The sequence below is a fragment of the Lotus japonicus genome, chromosome 1 (assembly GCF_012489685.1).
Source record: "Lotus japonicus ecotype B-129 chromosome 1, LjGifu_v1.2".
NCBI classification, from domain to species: Eukaryota; Viridiplantae; Streptophyta; class Magnoliopsida; order Fabales; family Fabaceae; genus Lotus; species Lotus japonicus.
Window position 1 is genome coordinate 66,996,479 of NC_080041.1, and position 9,068 is coordinate 67,005,546.

At 41.2% G+C, this 9,068-nt stretch overlaps 1 non-coding gene across 1 annotated transcript; it reads left to right on the top strand.

Annotated features, from left to right (window-relative positions):
- The first annotated feature begins 657 nt into the window (after nt 1–657).
- On the top strand, nt 658–764 carry LOC130734746 (small nucleolar RNA R71). The gene has a single exon (XR_009018092.1). It is a non-coding gene; the product is annotated as a small nucleolar RNA R71 (small nucleolar RNA).
- Nucleotides 765–9,068: the final 8,304 nt, after the last annotated feature.

Sequence of the window (9,068 nt, forward strand, 5' to 3'; positions counted from 1 at the left end):
CTAGTAGTAACAACAGCAGAATTTTCTTGTTCGGGATTGGGGAAAGTATCGGAAGGAAATTTACCTTGAGGCCTTTCGGTAATTTGCTTGGCTAGCTGGCCAAGGTGGTTCTCCAAGTTCTTGATAGCCGCCTCTTGGTTCTTATGGTTGTTGTTCATGCGGTTGATGCAACTCTCCAATAGCTCCTCTAAACTCCTCTTGCAATTCACCTTTCCAACAACTTGTGTTTGGACAAGAGGTTCATGATTTGAGGATGAAACTATGCTTCCTTGAGCTATAGCTTTGGCTTCATTGCTCTCAGCATTGACAGTACACAAGTTACTAACATGAGGTCCACCACAAGACTTGCACTCCACACAAGTCATTCTTGCGCCAATAGCCTTGGTCTCCTTAATATGCATTCGAATCTCCGCCACTTGTTCGGTGAGTTGCTTGTTGGAGGCCAAGAGCTTGTCATAAGCTTCCACTTCAAACTTACTCCTTCGGGTTTGGCGATCATTTTCAGAGTTCATGGCTCTCGCTGCCATCTTTTCTATTAAGTCATACCCCGCTTGTGGGGGAAGAGCATCGAACTCGCCATTTGAAGCCGCATCTAGGCCAAACCTCCAAGAGTATTGTAGACCATCATAAAATGTTGCAACCAATTCAGTTTGGGTGAGATTGTGTTGAGGGCATTTCCTCAAGAGCTTCTTGAAGCGCTCCCAAGCTTCATAGAGATTTTCTTCAGTGGGTTGCACAAAATTCATGATGTCTTTTTTCAATTTCCTCAAAAGGGATCTTGGGAAGAACCTTGTTGTGAACTTTTCCGCTAAGTCGTCCCAAGAAGTGAAGCTCCCTTGAGGTTGAGAATTCAGCCATTCCTCAGTGGTGTCCTTCAAAGAAAATGGAAACAAGCTCAACCGAATTGCATCCGCCAGAACATTGTTCACCCGGTAAGTGTTGCAATTCCGGATGAACCTCTCCATGTGAGCATGTGGATCTTCCAAAGTACCTCCACCATATTGGTTTTGGCTCACCAAGTTGATGAATGTCGGTCTCAACTTAAAGTTTCCCACTCCCTCGGGAAAGACAATGCTCCCGGGATAGTCATAACTCATGGTAGCCGAGGTGAGTTCCCGAAGAGACCGGTTGGCATTCTCAACTTCTTGTTCACATAATCGGAGGGTGATCCCCTCTTGGATTCTTGCCTCGATATGGGCTTGCATCTCCTCCTCCGTCATATGGCCACCCATGACGGTGTCTCTCGTGAGAGCAACCTGAAAGTGTGACACTAAAGCAAAGAAAGATTAGTAGCACCAATTCTAGACAAAGATAAAAACAAAAAATAAAACCACAAACTAAAAACTTAAACCAAAAACCACAAACAATGCCCCGGCAACGGCGCCAAAAACTTGTTGGTCAATTCGCAAGTGTACGAATACCTCCGGGTTTTAAATTATCGAACCACAGGGAATTGGTGTGGCAATTCAGTTTAAGATTCAAGTTTAAGGTTGAAAAGCAAGTAAAATTCAGTTTTAATAATTGGTTGTTTCTTGAGTTTGTAAAAAGACAAGTAATCAAGTAATAAAGCGATTGAAAAACAGAGATGAGATTGCCTTGGGTTCTTGTTCAACTAATTCAGTTTTAGCAAACCTTCCTATTCAATTAATCCGGAGTCTCTCCTTGATGTTCTAGCCTAGTTAGTTATCTTTCGATGCCTCGCAAAGAAAACCCTTCCTAATCAAAAGATAGGTTCAATTCCTTGATAACCTAAACATTTGCTAGAAGCACTAAGCATACAAATCAGGCCAACAAACCCCAACCCTTCCTCTATTCCTAGTAGCAAGTATAGAAGGAGTAATCTCACAACAAGTCCCAATTCTATAACAAACTATCGTTATGATTATAGAAAAGTAAGAAGCTAGCATGCATTCAAGCTTGAAAGATAAAGCATAGAAGTGAGATTCAAGGGTTTACTCAGAACATCATGAATAGAAAAGGATTGATAGCTAAAACATTCAAAGTCTTACAAAGAACCCAAAGCAAAAGGGGTTTTAGCCAAGCATGGCTCTAGAATCCATACAAGAAAAGAAGGATAAAACCTGGAACATGGACTTGGAGAATGCTTCTCCTCAAGCTCCAGAGCCTAACCCTACTTCTAACTTATTTAGGAATGTATAGAAATGACAAAAGTTACAAAAGAAATGACAAAAACCCTATTTATAGGCAAACAGGTCGAGTCTGAGCGCTCAGGCGCCAATTAAGCACGCCTGAGCGCCAATTCCAAGCCAAAACAAGCTCTCTGGAGGTAATTGGCGCTCAGGCGCTCAATCAGGAGCGCTCAGGCGCCAATTCCTTTCTAGCATCATGTAAACATCGATCCAATTGGCGCTCAGGCGCTCAACACGAGCGCCTGAGCGCTCTCTACATGCTAGGAAGCCTCTTGACCTTCTTCTTAACTCCCCTTTAAGCCTCCCTTCAATTTTCCAAGCCTTTTGACCTTCTTTCTTCATCAGTTTTCAGACCTAGCTGCTTGGGAACAAAGTAAGGAAAATATCTAGGATTTCCAAGAGTTTATTAGCACAAAAGACCCTCAATTCAAGTAGAAAAGATATGCAAGTCCTAAACTTACTTAAAATGCAAGAAAGGTCCCTATAAAACTATAAAATTACCAAAACAAAGTAAAAACTTAAAGAAAGATAAAAATGCATGAGAATGCATGAAACACTACATGAGACTCAACAAAAAGACTCAAAACAAACTAAGAAATGACCCTAAAAACACTACTAAACTAGGGTCATCATCAAGCCAAGGTTAGTGGTGCCTTTCAGATACCTTAGGATCCTTTTAACAGCAGTTAAGTGGGTTTCCCTTGGATCTGATTGGAAACGAGCACATAGATGAACACTAAATAATATATCAGGCCTAGATGCAGTTAGGTATAGAAGAGATCCTATCATACCACGATAGAGCTTCTGACATACTTTACCACTTACAAACTCATTCTTCAGAAGGAATGAGCTGAGTCTCTCATACCATGCTCTGGGAGCTTGCTTCAGACCATAGAGTGATTTCTTCAACTTGAACACATGGTCTGGTTTCTTTTCATCTTCAAAACCTGGGGGTTGATGAACATAAACTTCCTCTGAAATATAACCATTTAGGAAGACACTTTTTACATCCATCTGATGAAGAACTATGTTGTGATTCACTGAGAAAGAGATCAATAGTTTGATTGCTTCTAGTCTTGCTACTGGAGCAAATGTTTCTGTGTAGTCTATTCCTTCCTGCTGACTGTAGCCTTGAGCAACTAGCCTTGCCTTGTTTCTGACTACATCTCCTTTCTCATTCAACTTGTTTCTGAATACCCATTTTGTTCCAATTATATGGACACTCTCAGGCTTCTTCACTAAGCTCCAAACATCGTTCTTGGAGAATTGATTCAATTCTTCTTCCATGGCCAGAATCCAATCCTTATCCTGAAGAGCTTCATCTATGGACTTGGGTTCAGTTAAGGACACCAATCCTTTCAGACTAAGCAAGGTCTCTTCAGAGGGTCTGAAGGCTGATCTGGTTCTGACTGGTTCGTCCTTGTTGCCCAGAATCAATTCCTTAGGATGAGCTGCAGTGATTCTGCTCTTCTTCAGAGTTTGTGAATCAGAGGGACCAGCTTCTTCTTCTGGTTCATCTTCCTCTGGCTCAGCTTCCTCTGGAGCTTTGCCTTTGTCAGAAACATTAATGCTTAAATCTGCAAACTTCTCAACTAGCTTTGACTGGTCAGAGTCAAGCTTATCGTCAAATCTAACATGAATAGATTCTTCAATAGTCTTAGCATCAGTATTATAAAATCTAAAACCTTTAGATCTCTCAGAATAACCAAGTAATAGACATTTAGAAGATTTAGCATCAAATTTATGCAATCTATCCTTAGTATTAAGAACATAACAAACACAACCAAAAGGATGAAAGTAAGAAATGTTGGGTTTTATGTTCTTCCACAATTCATAGGGAGTCTTATTCAGAATTGGTCTCACAGAGATTCTGTTCTGAATGTAACATGCTGTATTTACTGCCTCTGCCCAAAAGTGCTTAGCCATGCCAGTTTCTTGGAGCATGGTTCTAGCCATCTCCTGAAGAGTTCTGTTCTTCCTCTCAACAACACCATTTTGTTGAGGAGTTCTGGGACAAGAGAAATCATGTGCAATTCCATAGGAATCAAACAGACTCTCAAACTTGTCATTCTCAAACTCTCCACCATGGTCACTTCTGACACGCACAATCCTACAAGCCTTCTCGTTTTGTACTTGGGCTATGAAGGTAGAGAACACAGCATGAGACTCATCCTTGCGGGTTAGAAACTTTACCCATGTCCAGCGGCTATAGTCATCAACGATAACCATCCCATATCTCTTGCCACCTATAGACTCAGTTTTCACTGGTCCAAAAAGGTCGATATGCAGAAGTTCCAACGGCCTTGAGCTTGAGACAACATTCTTTGCCTTGAAAGGGACTTTTGTGAATTTGCCTTTCTGACATGCTTCACAAAGAGCGTCTGAAGCGAACTTCAGATTGGGTAAGCCCCTGACAAGGTTTAGCTTGCTCAGCTGAGAAATCTTTCTCATACTGGCATGCCCTAACCGTCTATGCCATACCCACTGCTCTTCATTAACAGACAGAAAGCACTTCACATTCTGAGCCTCCAACTCAGATAATCTGATCTTATAAATGTTGTTCTTCCTCTTGCTGTTAAAAAGAACAGAGCCATCGATCTGACTTACAGCACGGCAGGACTTTTGATTGAATATAACATCATAACCCTTGTCAGCTAATTGACTTATAGACAATAAGTTATGTGTTAAGCCGTCTACCAATAACACATTATCAATGCATGGACTACTATCTACACAAATAGTACCAGTACCAACAATTTTACCCTTTTCATTTCCTCCAAAGCCAACTTCGCCTCCAGGCTTAAGTTTTAGCTCTTGGAACATACGCCTTTCTCCCGTCATGTGACGCGAGCATCCACTGTCCAGATACCATGATTGGTGTTTCAGTGGAGCTATCAAGGATATCTGCAACATAGATAATCTTGTCCTTAGGTACCCACTTTCTGGGTCCTTTCTTGTTAGGTACCCCAGAGGTTCTGATCACCTTGGGTGTCTCAACATGATATTTTAAAGGAATATTTGCATGATATTTAGACATAGAGAAAGATCCCTTTTTAAGAGGGTTTTTAGCAACTTTAGCAGGTAAAGGATCAGGCAATATGGTACCAGAGGGAACAAAGCATTCATACAAGGATTTAGCTTTAGACACAGAGGGCTCATTTCTAATTGGTTTAGAATAGCCAATGCCATGCATTCCATTTCTGCTTACGCCATAGATCATTGAAGCCATCAAGCTTCTATCTACGCTTTTAGCCAGGAATCTTTGAAAAGACTTTTCATACTTAGATTCATTTCTACAATCAGAGGCATCACACGCAACTATTTCTTCTAACTTAACAATCTGGTTCTTAAGCACAGAGTTAGAATTGATCAAAGCATGATTATCATTTTTCAAATCAGAGATAATTTTCTCATGTTCAGAAGGAGTCTTGGAAACAGCAGATAAGTCCTTTTTCAGCTTCTTATGTTTAGACAATAAAGAGTTATACTTATCCATGATATCAGACAAGGCGTGTTTCAGTTCAGAGGTAGAGAAAGAAGCGAATACCTCATTTTCATCGTCTGAGTTAGGATCTCCTTCTGATTCTGAGTCAGAGTCAACAGCTTCCTTTGACTTTGCTCTTTTGTCTTTGACAATAGCCATGAGTCCTTGGACTTCACCATCAGAGTCAACATCCTCTGACTCTGATTCATCAAATGTCACCATCAGACTCTTCTTTGTCTTGAAGTGCTTCTTTGGCTTCTTGTCCTTCTTCAACTTTGGACAGTCACTTTTGTAGTGCCCTGATTCTTTGCACTCAAAGCATGTGACTTCCTTAATTGATGACTTCTTCTGGCCTGAGGATTCAGACTTTCCTTTTGCCTTTCCAGAGCCTTTGTACTTGCTCTGCCTGTGCTTCCAGATTCGGTTGAGTCTCTTGGAGATCAGAGTCAGCTCATCTTCATCAGAATCTTCTGATGCTTCTTCAGATTCTTCTTCTTCAGCTTGAAGAGCTTTTGACTTCTCAGCCTTAGCCTTTTCAGATTTGGATTTCAAGGCTATAGACTTTTTCCTCAGATCTTGCATCTCAGAGCGCTTCAGCTCATGGCATTTCAAAATGCTGATGAGTTCTTCTAAACTCATATTCTCAACATCTCTCGTGAGCTCTATTGAAGTCACTAAAGGCATCCAACTTTCAGGAAGACTCATGAGAACCCTTATGACATGATCTTTTGTTGTATAGCTCTTGTTGAGAGGTCTTATGCCAGCCACAAGCAACTGAAATCTGGAGAACATTTCTTCAATGGACTCATTTGGCTCCATGATGAAGGATTCATATTTTTGGATCAAAGACAATGCCTTTGATTCTTTGACTTTCTTGTTTCCTTCATGAGACATCTTCAGAGATTCAAAAATGCCTTTTGCAAACTCACGATCTGTAATTTTCTGGTACTCTTCATAAGAAATAGCACTTAGAAGAATTGCTCTTGCTTTGTGATGTTGTGAGTACAGCTTCTTTTGATCTGCAGTCATCTCTGACCTTGGGATCTTCTTGCCATCTGCATCAACTGGACGCTCGTAGCCATCCACAATAATATCCCAGAGATCTGCATCGAAACCCAGAAAGAAACTTTCCAGTCTATCTTTCCAATATTCGAACCTTTGACCGTCGAACATAGGAGGCTTTGCATTGTAACCATCTCTTTGAGTTTCACTGGTGGTGGTAGCCATTGTTTTTCACACCGGCCCGGATCACTGAAAACTGTTAGGTGTGGTAATCAGAACTTGCGCTCTGATACCAATTGAAGGTATGAAAAACGGTAGAAAGGGGGGGTTTGAATAGCGTTTTCAAGATAAAGCTTCCACCTTAAAGATTTTCACAAATCTTTCGAGAACTTAAGTGCTAAAGATAAGAGATAGAAAAGCACACAAGGATTTTATCCTGGTTCACTTGATAAATCACTCAAGCTACTCCAGTCCACCCGTTAAGGTGATTTCTTCCTTCTTAGAATGAAGGCAATCCACTAATCAGGTAAGAGTTACAACTGCACTTGAAACCTACAAGTGACTAACAATTACACTGACTTAGCTCACACTAAGATTCACTCTCTTAGTCTTCTCTAGGATCCGATCAACCTTGATCTCCTAAAGGAACTAAACAAACTGTTTATCAAAGAATTGTTTACAAGAGATTTGCTTCTAAAAAGCTAATAGTAAACTCAATGAATTTCAGATGAAAGAAAGCTTAGAAGAATTTGAATTTTTCTTGCGCGTATGTGAATGCTTCTAGCCGCTTCTTTCAGTCTTCAGCCTCTTTTTATACTCCAAGGATTAGGGTTGAACGTTGCATGGGAAATGCTACCGTTGGAGGGCAGTTCTGGAAATTCCAGCTTCTGCTGTGGCTGAGAGCGTTAGGTAGGTTGTCAGGATGGTACAATTGCTTTTGTACTTTGAAAGTGACTTGACCTTTAAACCTAGGAGACTTCTGATCAGGAGAAAGCTTCATGTTGGAACTTGTGAAGCCGGTTGATCAGAGTCAGAGGGAAAGCCCAGATCCTCTGACCATTGTATCTTCTGATTCTGAACTCAGAGGGAGTACATGGTCTTCAGAGTATCTTGCTTCTGGACATCAGAATTTCCACTATTCAGCTTCTGGATTTTTAGAGTCTTCTACACCATCAGAACATCTGAACCTTTAGTGTTTCTTGGTTATCAGACTTTCTGGATCTTCAGAACTTCTAATGACTGAGTCCACATCAGAGTTTGTGTAACTTCAGAACTTCTGAAGCTTTTCCATTGTTCATACTGAACATGGTCAATGCGAAAGCGTTGCTTGGGTCACTCTTTATGCACAGTCCTTCTGATTTGTGTGGGATTGAATTGAGGTCAGAGCCTGTAAATAGCGCACTCAGAAAAACACGTTAGAGTACCACAATTGTTCATATCAAAAGGTTAACTTGTAATCATCAAAACATAGAGTTGTACTACTAGATCAAAACTTGATCTTACATTCCTCACGTTGGCTGGCTGACTTAGCCGGGGAAGTATTTCCCACAGTAAGTTCACCAGCACCTTTTGCCCTTTTCTGGCTTGCAAAAGTGGTAGGTGTGGCCCCTCGTTTTCGACTCTGAAACAAAAGGCAAAAGATCACAAATGTATATATCGAATAAAGATCAAAGCTTCACAGTTTCAGTATTACCTTAGGCATCTTGAGCTTATCAGCCAGAGTAACATCATCATCATCATCCTCAACTTCGATAGTAGCAGAAGTCACCCGGGGAGAAGCTTGAGGGGTCGGTCGCGGAAATGGCTCAGCTACAAAAGAAAAACAAAGGAAAATTAAGCCATAAGTATCGCAAAAATGCCAGGTCGAAATGATTACCTTGACCAATAAGCGTTCTTATCGATATGTGGTTGAAGATTTCGACCGGCACATGGAGAGGGAAATTCCATAAGTAACGCTTGGTCCAGGTCACCCGCTTCCGAGGGGGCAATGCGCTATGGTAAAATTTTTTGATACTTACGTGGTCAACCCATTTAGGAAGCACCACTGGAAAGGCCAAAGCATACTTACAAGTAGGCAGTGGTGGGAACCTAAAGCCTGTTTTTCGAATAATGAAAGAAAGACCATCCTCATCAGAGGGAATGCTCAATCGAGTTTTCTTGGCTTTAGCTTCCCACATTTGCCTTAGAACTTGAGCTGCTTTGGCAACAGTTTCCTGAAGACAAGGACCCGGAAAGTATACTACACCGAAGAATTGTTGGAAAGCGTTGATCTCAGATGTATGCATACCTTTGGTCTTCTTTGGGGCCCGCTTCTGCAAAAGAAAAATACTTGTTATGCGCTGGAAGCAATCTTTAATCGGTGTCGAAATGTCATGCCAATAAGCAGACCACCAAGCCTTAAACGACTGGGTGACGTAAAAAGAGGGAGCAAA